The sequence below is a fragment of the Musca domestica genome, unplaced genomic scaffold (assembly GCF_030504385.1).
Source record: "Musca domestica strain aabys unplaced genomic scaffold, Musca_domestica.polishedcontigs.V.1.1 16, whole genome shotgun sequence".
Lineage (NCBI taxonomy): Eukaryota > Metazoa > Arthropoda > Insecta > Diptera > Muscidae > Musca > Musca domestica.
The window spans coordinates 15,301,631-15,312,931 of NW_026712219.1; the positions used below are offsets into that span (position 1 = coordinate 15,301,631).

The window sequence follows — 11,301 nt, forward strand, 5'->3', positions numbered from 1 at the left end:
GGACCTACATAGGAATTGTTTGTCATAAGTCACTACAATATTCAAATTCGAAACTTGAAATAAACAGTGAATAATGTAGCTAAAATCATCAAAATATTGCATATAGGGAGGTGCCGTTATATCGGAGCTGTGCGAAGACCTGGACCAGAATAGACAATTTTCTGTCATAGGCTGTAGCATCCATTACGAACTTCAAATACGACATCTCAAACAATTTCGGTGGGTATTGTGCCAAAACTCGAATATAGGGAGGTACTGATATATATGGGGCCTATACGAAGAACTGGACATGCATAGACGATTTTCTGTCACAGACTGTAGTTCCCATTACCAGCTCTAAATACTTAATTTAAAACAATTCCAGTGAATAATGACGCTACAACAAGGACGGATCATCCAATTTTTTTCAAATTTTGTAAGTCAAAATATATGTATCAGTGCTATGTCTGATGCGAAAATGGACAATATCGACTCACTCCATTATGTACTTACCACCATTTTGAATAATTATAACTCTTATAAAATACGAAATAACCATTCGATTCTTTCAAATTTCTATCAACACATAATCAGGATGAAATATATCAGACCACTCCATCTGGTATCACCCCCACAATAGGGTCACAATTTTCAATATTTATATTTTTTTTATAAATTGGCAAGTCCGCTATTCTATTAAAATTTGATAATCTGATATCTGAAGGGAGTATTGAATTCGTCGGCTCACTCCTTCTGGTTCCTGCTCCACAAAAGTTTTCAAGTTTAATTATTCGCATAAACTTGGAAATAAATGTTAGATGCTCATCCCAATATATCAGACTTTGATACAAAATAGACAACATTGGCCAACTCCCTTCGGAACCTCCCCCATAAAGGGTCAACAGTTTCAATGATCATAACGCTAGCCAGAATATATATAAATAAACGAGCAATGGCTGAGGGTATACCCTATCTGTCGGCAAAACTTTTTAACTTGTTATACCCTACAACACTATGTGTTTGATTGGGCCAACAATTATGTAACACCACGAAATATTGATTTCCCACATAGGAAAGTATATATGGATCTTCCTATCTCGCCGAGCTTAGTCGATCTAGCTATGTATGTCCGTCCGTCCGTCTGTCCGTCTGTCCATGTTAATTTGTAATCACTCTACAGGTCGCAATTATGGACCGATCTTCACGAAATTTAGAATGGAGGTGGGGTTAAGGTCAGAATAGAACCCTATTTCTTTTGGAGATAATCGCATAATATTTAGGGGTCGAAATGGACCAAAAACTGAAAAAATTCCTGATTTTGCAGTTGCTCTACAGGTCGCAATTATGGAGCAATCGTCGTGGAAATTAGCATGGGGCTAGAGCTTCGGGCTGGGCAGAAGCCTTCCAATTTTGATGGTCATCCGGCAATATTTAGTGGGTAAAAAAGACTATAACATTTGTGTTAAATAAAATCAAAATTTCCATTATACCGCGAATATTTTTAGTTCCAGCGAAATCATAAATAGACGAACAGGTCAATTCTGACGGTTACGTAGATGCCGATAGTAAATATATCGGATATATATAGCGAAATATATATAATGTGTATATACAAAGGAAAGGAATGTTAGATGGAATGCTTATATCTCATGAGTGGCTGGACCGATTTTGACAAATTTTGTCAATGCAGAATGCCCTCTTGACTTAAAAGTATAAAATCTAAAAAAATCGCATAAAAATAGGTGAAAAATGATGTAAATCTAGATTTTGTAGTATTTTGTGACATTTTTTTATTTTTTCATATTTTTTATCGCATGCGATTTTTTCAATTTGACTTATAATATTGAAGTGTACATTTGTAATATTTTTCCACCTTACAACACAAGTTTGGGATATTATATACAGATTGCAATAATCGTCCGATCCTCACGAAAAGGGTAGTGTTAGGCTCAGAAGGGCTAGGCCTATTGTTTTCAGACATGTCCGCAATATATTTAGGGGTTGAAATGGACCAAAAACTAAAAATGTTTCTGATTTTGTAGCCGTTATAAAGGTCAAAAATAGAAACCAAAGGAAACGAAATCTCGCATGAAGTTAGAGTTTAGGACAGCGGGTAGAATGGACCACTACGTTTTTGTGAGAAAAATACCAGCATTACTTACAGGCGATAGCCGAAACACACAAAATGCGAACTTTCGCCTTTTTTTGCTGATTCGTTGATGAATATAGCCAAATATCCTAGACAAGAAGATCGTATAGAAGAGTCTTAATTTGGAGATACAGAGGCGCCTCTTGCTTTTGGAGATGATCGCAAAATACGACGGTAAATGTTGGGCAAATGGATTTGGATATAAGGGGGCTTCCAACATATTGTAGTGTTGTAGGGTATCACATGGTCGGTCCAGCACGACTATAGCCTTTGCTTACTTGTTTTAATATAGGTTCGGAAGGTTTATTAGACCTCAAATTAATAGTTTTTTTGTGCTATTGAGTCCTGTATTAATTCTAACTGGGGATTTTTAAGTAACTCTTCTCGATATCATCATTAAATATTTTTTGAAACCCTTCTTATTTAAACCACTGTCTATCAGTTAAAAAATCCTATCAACAGGTATTCGTTACCTCCCCTCCTCCCTGCATTAGAAAATAAAAACCCAATCGTTTGTTTATACCAGCTCATCTGTCAGTTAGTGATTCTCTTCGGCCGAGTTTGTTTTTGTTTTTTTGTGGTTACTTAGCGGTAACTTATTTGACACTAATGTCCTGTTGTAATGTGCCATCTAAGCTGTTCTAATCTGCCGACATTTTACTCTTTTACCTTTGGTACGCTTTATGGCCGGTCATTGATGTCGTCGATGTCTCGGCTTTGTTTTCTAGATTAAAATTTACTACTTTGTCGCTTTAGTTCAGGTAAACCTCTTCCCCCTCTCCACTTCATCTCAGTTTAAAATGATGGACATTTGGGACAATGTGAAGGGACAAACGAATGGGTTTAGTACTTGGTAATGATGTTGGCTGGCTAGTTGTAAAACTAACCGCTGCTGTTGGACTGAAGCGAAAGAAAAGAATAATGATGGTGCTGTAACATTGGTTGCCTATTTGTTTAATGTCGTGCCTATCGTTTGTCGCACTGTCACATTCTTCGTTGGTCACAAACAATACATATTGATGTTTAAGCGACACAGACCAACAAATCGTCCCAGCTAGCCAGCCAACCAACCACACGGGTCCCATTTTCAGTTCATAATTTACGATTCATTTGTTTTCCTCCCCACTTAACAGCGTTTTAATGTTGTAACTGATCGTCTTTCGGGGTCTTTTGTTTTTCGAGAGTTCGTTCTCTTTTTTTCACTGTACCTTTGACGTTTTCTTTACCCTTGTGCGGGGCTTAAAGTGCGTTCATATGTTAGCGACAGGTTAACATCTTTGATAGTAGACTGGATTCGTAGGTTGGTTAGCTGGTGTTGGCTAAATGCTGCCACTCTTCTTCTGATGATGATGATGATGCTTCTGCTGCTGCCGTTGCTGCTGTTATTGTTGTCTAGTGGTTCTGGTTGCTGTCCGATCTGATGTTGATGCCTCCAAGCAGGGCAACAGTCACGTACGTACGTTACGTTACGTTCATGTTACATTAGTAATGGTAAGTGATCCTTTTTGTTACTGACAGATCATTATCATATCAGTTGAGCATTTACTCATTATTTGACACTTTATTTGTGGTGCACGGGAATTTTCTTTTTCCACTGACATATGCTATTCGATCGACAGGTTCTGGTTCTAGGTTGAGTGTTGCCTTATTAGTATGAAGCGTCAAAAATTGGTGTGAACGAAAAAGAAAACGAAAAACGCTAATTAGTTGCCAGTCTGAGTTTGAGGTTTTAATGCAATTTGTGTGTTTTCCGAATGAAATGTGGGAATGGAGGAAGCAAGCAATGATAGATCATAGTTAAGGTGGAAGATTGGAATTGTGATTTATTCTGGGTCTTCTGTATGTTCTACTGGAAAAAAAACTTTATGGGAAATGCCGATAAGTTTGATAAATGCTCACTGTAGAAGAACATCAGTTCACGTGCCCGTTGACAAATAACAACCATCATATATCCTCTGCAAACGGGGGAATCAACCAACCAACCATGGAACGATTTGAGAAAGTCGGATAAATGAATAGTCGCTGCGTTTTATATCTGTTTCATATCATACCATATAACAATATCTTTTAATATAATTCCGCTACAGATAACCTCAAGAAAAGTCATTATTTTGATGTCATCAGTGGAAGAGACTCCTTGAAACTGGGCAACATAGGTCCACGATTTGGTATAGCCAGCAAATACTATACTAACAGATTTAAGTTTTTTTTTTTTTTTTTTTTTTTTTTTTGGGATTTTAACCACAATTTCAAACCGAGTTTTCTGCAAATTGGGATTATGTGCTCCCAGTATATGAAAAAATATCCTTGCAGAGAATTGTACATATAGGTCCAAGTTCTCGTATAGCTCCCATATAAATGTACCTCTCTATATTCGGTATTTTGTTGATTTTTGCCACATTATTCATCAGAATTGTTTCAAATTTCGTATCTGAAGTTCCCAATGCACAGTGGTCGAGGTCTTATGGGAACAGCGGCCAAAAAAATGTCAGTGCAGATATCAATATGAATCTTTGGTTATGGGATAAATATAAAAAATGTGACAAAATGGATATGGTCGATGCATGTTTTAGCATGGTCCCCATATAACGTACCTCCCGAATAAGGGTTATTTGCCCAATTCTTGTCACATTTCTATTTATTTCCCAAATTTGATTATTTTTTGTAAACAAAATAAAATAACAATTTAATGTAAAATTAAATCAAAGATAAATTTAGCACAAATAATTAGTTTGACTTAAGGCCCTATTGAAATTGGATATAACCGGTAAAAATTTAGGTATAGCTTCCATATATATTCATCCAATTTGCCTTATATTGTGCAGCAAACTTGTAAAATTAGCCCAAATAGTATAGAATATACATACGACCAGATGGGGCCTGAAAATAATTATGCCAAATTTGATCGAAATCGGTTCAGATATACATATATATATATATATATATATAGCTCACATATATGTATATTGTTCATCCGATTTGTTTTTTTTTGTCCTCCGCAGCCGTAATATGCACTCTGTAACAACGGTATTATATATCAAATATATATCAGAAATACCCTTCCTAAATTTTATCGAGATCTGTTAATATTTAGACATGGCTCAAATATATATCTTCGTCCGATTTGCCTTTTATTGTGCACCAAACATGTAATATTAGCCCAAATCAAATTAAGATATAGCTCTCATATATATCTATCCGATTTCAAGTTAATTGTGCACCAAATGGATAATACAAGCCCGAATTGAAAAGGGGCAAATGCCTCGACAAATTTAATATAAATCGATTCAGAGAAGGACATTCCTCCCATATATTAGTTCCTTTGGACTTTTAATTATTACTATAATCATTGTTTGTATGATTTAATTCTCACAAATTCCCCATTAAAACCTTTATTTGTTATGTGACGCTCTACTAAATATGCAAAGTGGTGTAGGGTATCATGAAGTCAGCCCCGCTCGACTTTAAGACTTTCTTTACTGGTTATTGTTTGGTAAAGTTCGATGTCCCATTATGATTTAGTCGAAACTTGGAAGATAGTGCAATGGATATAAATTTGTTAACTCTTTAGCAGTTTCCAGTACAAAGGCCTTAAATTGTTCGACTTAAATATTATACCCAGAGGACAATGCTTGCAACATTATTGAACACCCCTCAATTACATCCTTTTCAATCCCTAACAACAAAAACATATTCTATGTCACTAGCACCATAGAACTGACAAAATTGCAGCGAAGTCACTTCAGTATATGGGGCATAACGTACACATGTAACAAAATCTGAATGTTAAATTAGCACTTTTAGAATCTTAGGACCATTACTATTTTCAAACTTAATCTTATAGGCGACTCAGAACACTCACATCTTCTATATTATACTCATATACTAAACATACAAATTACTGCACTTAAAATAAGTTAATACCTTGCTTTTCAATAATTATGCCAAGAGTTGTAATTTTAAAATGTATTTAATTTTGTAATACAGTTCTATTTTTACTCCACTTTTTCTCTGATCCCACTGAAAAAAACAACTAACTACACAGAGCCGAAAATACAATGACTTTTTTAACCATGTGCATGGTTAATTTTTTCATGGTAAATGTTTGAGATTACAAACACAAAATAACGTTATATAAGGTCAAATGTAGATGAAAAATAGTTTAATTAACGTTGTATAAGGTTGTTGTTTTTTGAGAGAGACGGAAAAATGTGAGAGATACATAAAAATTTTTGTGGTCAACAATTTTGAACTGCTTTGTGTTTGACGAAGTTCAATATTACAATATACGAAGTTGCAACGAATGTGACTGTCATATTCCCCCTTCTCCTCTTTATCGAATCTCTTTCTGTGGTCTGAATATGTGTAAGAAAGATCAAATAGACAATCATTTCTTTAGTTGGTGTTGAATAGTGCAAGGGAGTAGTGCACGTGCTCGTGGGAATAGTGCTTGGTATAAAGGTAAGTAAAAGCTGGTAAAATTAACAAATATATTTGATTGTAATTTGTATTTGTTTTAATAGAAAACCCTGATACTATTTCAACATAGTAATGTGTTATTGCTATATTCAAATTGTATCAAATTTGTCTATCAAATAAACTATAAATTACAATAAAGAAACAAAAATAACGGTAATACATGAAAAAAACAAGCAACAACAACGAATATGCAGCGACAAGCAAAAATGAGGAGAGAAATAATGTGTGAGTGTTTATTCATACATATGTGTTCTTTTTGTCTTTGCTTGTGGCTGCTACGACGTACATTAGCGTATGCATTTGTCACCAAATGTACGTTGTTGTTGTTGAAGCGACAGTGTTCATATTTATGTATATCTTTTTGTTTTTTCTTCTCAGTTGTTTTTTTCTCTGGTGTCTTTTTTTTGGGTGCTCGTGCGTACATTTTTGGTAAGTTGTGACAATACTATTTGCTTTTATTAACTACTAGTTTCTTCTTCTGTTTTTGCAGTCGGTGTTTGGCGTTTTGTAGTTTTTTTCACAATGGCTGAGGAATATAATTTAAAATCTTTCTTTACCAGCACTCCCTTAAATATACATACAATTTGTAATGGAAATACATATTTTAGAAATATGCGGTATTAATAAATAAATAATAAATAAACTTGTAAAAATTACATTTTTCTTGTTTTATTCAAACAAAGGTTAATTTATTATTAAAAATTATCATATGAACTGTTTAGACAAACTGACTATGAAATGTTATTATTAACAATTCTCATGGTTACAAAAATTTAACAGTGCATTGTTAAAACAACAATTTTTTTTCAATATCAACAATTTTCGTGGTTAAAAAAGTCAATCATGGAATAGCTAAATTAACGATGATTATTTTTAAATACCAGTCAACAAGAAAATGTTTAAATTAACCTTACATAACGTAGACTCCAAATCATGTTTATTTATGGTTAAGCTAACCTTGTATAAGGTTAATTTTTTTCTCTGTGTACATTTTCTCCTTTTTGATGCTATTTTCGAAGTGTCCCTTTAGAATGAAGTCAAGATTATTATGTTTTCTAAAAAGCTTAACCCCTTAAGAGTTCATTTGTACATATTTGATTGATGATTTTCATTTTTTAAATTTTGGCCAATGGCAGCGACCACTGTGCAATGGGTACTAGCATTTTTGACAGAATATTGGCTGTGCAGGTCCAGGTCTTCGTACAGCCCTCACATAACTGTAGCTCTCTATATTTGGTATTCTCTTGGTTTTAGCCACAATTTTCACCACAAATAGTTCAAGTTCGGTATTTGGAGTTCGCAGTTGATACTGCTTCAGAAAAATTTCCATGCAAAATTCACGCCTTCGTATAGCCTCCATAGAACGGTACCTCTCTCTATGAGGTATTTGATGATTTTAAGTACATTTTCCAAAAAAAAAAAAAAAAAAAAAAAAAAAAAAAAAAAACAACTGACAGATAATTGGATTTCTTATAACGCCGTATAACTGTATGATATATCGAATTTTTAAAATTATAGCGCTATTTTTCAATGTAGTTTTCTTACATTTTACAAGTTCCTTCCAAATGGTGAAAGTTCGTCCCGGAATTAGATGATTTTTTAATTGTTTAATCTACGTTTATAGCTATATTGGCCATTAGAAAATATTTAAAAAACTCACAATAGTATGTATATTGGCCGCGTTTGCGGTTCTTTTGATCCTTAGGTACATCATATTAAAAATCTAGAAATATACTCCAGTTGTACCTCCATAAATATTCTTAAAATACTTGTGTCTTAGCTTTGAAGGTCTGAAAAAAGTCCTTTATACGTTTATACACTAGGTCCTACAAAAATAAATTCTTCAAAAAAATCAACATCTCCAATATAAACTTAAACAAGTAAAAAAAGCTGTAAGTTCGGCCGGGCCGATCTTTGAATATCCTCCACCATTTTGAACGATTTTGGCAATTTATACAAAAAATAACATTCACCAAAAATTCTGTTAAAATCTTAAAAATATCGAATATAACCGACATATTGGGGTCTATTCGAAGACGTGGACCTGCATAGGCAACTTTTGTCAAAAACCATTACAATATTCAAATGCGAAACTTAAATAAAAAATGGTGAATAATGTAGCTAAAATCATCAAAATTCCGAAAATAGGGAGGTATCGTTATATTGGGGCTATACGACGACGTGGACCTGCACAGAAAATTTCTGTTATAGGCTGTAGTACCCATTACGAATATCAAATACCAAATTTGAAACAATTCCGTTGAATAATGTCGCTAAAATCATCAAAGTACCGAATATCGGGAGTTACCGTTATATAGGGCTATATGAAAACGTGGACTTGCACAGACCATTTTCTGCCATAGGCTGTAACATCTGTTACGAACTTCAAATATCAAATTTAAAACAATTCCGGTTAATGATGTCGCTAAAATCTTCAAAATACTGAAAAAGGGGGGTACCATTATACTCGAGCTATACCAAAACGTGGACCTACATCACACATTATCAATACCAAAAGTCCTGCAGACATAATATACATTTGAGTAAAATTGTAGTAGAAAAAAAAAGTAGTAAGTCCTTCAAAACTATTAAAAAGATCCACGTTTATAGCTCACTTGGTCCTTCAAAACTATTTTTTTAAAAAAATCGAAGCTTATAGCTCTGTACGTCCTTCAAAAATATTTTTTTTAAAAATCCATGTTAATAGCTCTATTGGTCCTTCAGTAATAATCTTTAAATGTTCTGTAGATCCTTCAAAATTATATATTAAAAGCCCATTTTTAAAGTCTGTAGGTCGCTCAAAAAGTCGTAAGTCCTTCAAAACTATTAAAAAGGTCCACATGTATAGCCACTTGGTCCTTCAAAACTATTTTTTAAAAAAATCCAAGTTTATAGCTCTGTAGGTCCTTCAAAAATATTATTTTAAAAGTCCACGTTAATAGCTCTGTAGGTCCTTCAAAAATAATCTTTAAAAATTCTGTAGATCCTTCAAAACTATTTATTAAAAATTCATGTTTAAACTCTGTAGGTCGCTGAAAAATATTCTTAAAAAATCGCGTTTTTACACAAGTAAGCAAGGGCTATAGTAGTGCGGAGCCGACCATGTGATACCCTACTACACTAAAATATGTTAGAAGCCTATTCATTTGAACCCCTAAATACTTTGCGATCATCTTCAAAAGCAAGAGGCTGCTCTGTATCTCTAAATTTAGTCTTATCTATATAATTTGTTTTTCTACGATATTTGCCTATATTCATCAACGAAATCAGCGTAAAAAGCCAGAAGTTCGTCTTTTGTGTATTTTTGATTTCGGATGCAAGTTATTTTCAGCGTTTCGGTAGAATGGAAATGTTGTTATTTTTTGACGCAAAAGTAGTGGTCCATACTACCCGCTGTCCTAAACTCTAATTTCATTCCATTTGTGGCTTTTATAAATGCTGCAAAATCAGTAACATTTTTAGTTGTTGGTCCATTTCAACCCCTAAATATATTGCGGACATCATAGAAAACAATAGGACTATCCCTTCTGAGCCTTGTGAAAATTTTCGTGAGGATCGGACGATTATTGCAATCTGTATAAAATAACACTAAACTGTGTTGTAAGGTGAAACAAATTTTACAAAATATACACTTCATTATATGGCTATATATATCCGATATATTTACTATCGACATCTACGTAACAGTCAGAATTGACCTGTTCGTCTACTTGTGATTTCGCCGGAATTAAAAATATTCGCGGTTTAATGGAAAATTTGGCTTTTGTTTAATACAAATGTTATGGTCTATTTCACCCACTAAATATTACTCGACGACCATCAAAATTATAAAGCTTCTGCCCAGCCCAAAGTTCTAGCCCCATGCTAACTTTCGCTTCGATTGGTCTATAATTGTGACCTGTAGAGCAACTGCAAAATCAGGAAATTTTTCAGTTTTTGGTCCATTTCAACCCCTAAATATTATGCGATCATCATCAAAAGAAATAGGGTTCTATTCTGACATTAACCCCACCTCCATTTTCAATTTCGTGAGGATCGGACCATAATTGCGACCTGTAGAGTGATTACAAATTAACATGGACAGACGGACAGACGGACGGACGAGATAGGAAGATCGATATATACTTTCCTATGTGGGAAATCAATATTTCGTGGTGTTACATAATTTTTGGCCCAATCAAACTTATAATACCCCCAACACATAGTGTTGTAGGGTATAAAAATTCGCGTTTTCACCTCATTGTTCTACAAAATATTTTTTAAAAATTCACAAAATCTCTATTGGCCTTTCAAAAGTATTCTTTCAAAATCCTTCGTTTTCGTTCGTTTCCTGCGATTTTTTCCAGAGCTCATTTCCAGACAGGATCATTTCATTTGACATCTTAGACAAGCGTATATCCGACTGCTGTGACTCCGACATTATCTAATGGAGAAATGTGACCACGTCAATCCAATATTACCGAGAAGAGCAAGACAAACCGAAAAAAATATAGTGGGAGCTGAATCGCTCAAAATGGAGAGTTTGTTGTAAGAGAGAAAATGAGGGAAAAATATGGTTTGTATGGCATAAAATGTACGGCAGAGGAGGAGGGAATATTGGTGAGAGACGGTGAAGAGGGGGTGAAATACAACAACGCTATAACAAAAACAAGTAAGCAAAGGCTACAGTCGAGCGGGGCCGACCGTTGAATACC

At 34.2% G+C, this 11,301-nt stretch overlaps 1 long non-coding RNA gene across 1 annotated transcript; it reads left to right on the forward strand.

The window, feature by feature from the left end:
* The first annotated feature begins 6,502 nt into the window (after nt 1–6,502).
* Nucleotides 6,503–7,263, forward strand: LOC131801444 (uncharacterized). Its single transcript, XR_009341833.1, has 3 exons — nt 6,503–6,589; nt 6,986–7,036; nt 7,098–7,263. It is a non-coding gene; the product is annotated as an uncharacterized LOC131801444 (long non-coding RNA).
* Nucleotides 7,264–11,301: the final 4,038 nt, after the last annotated feature.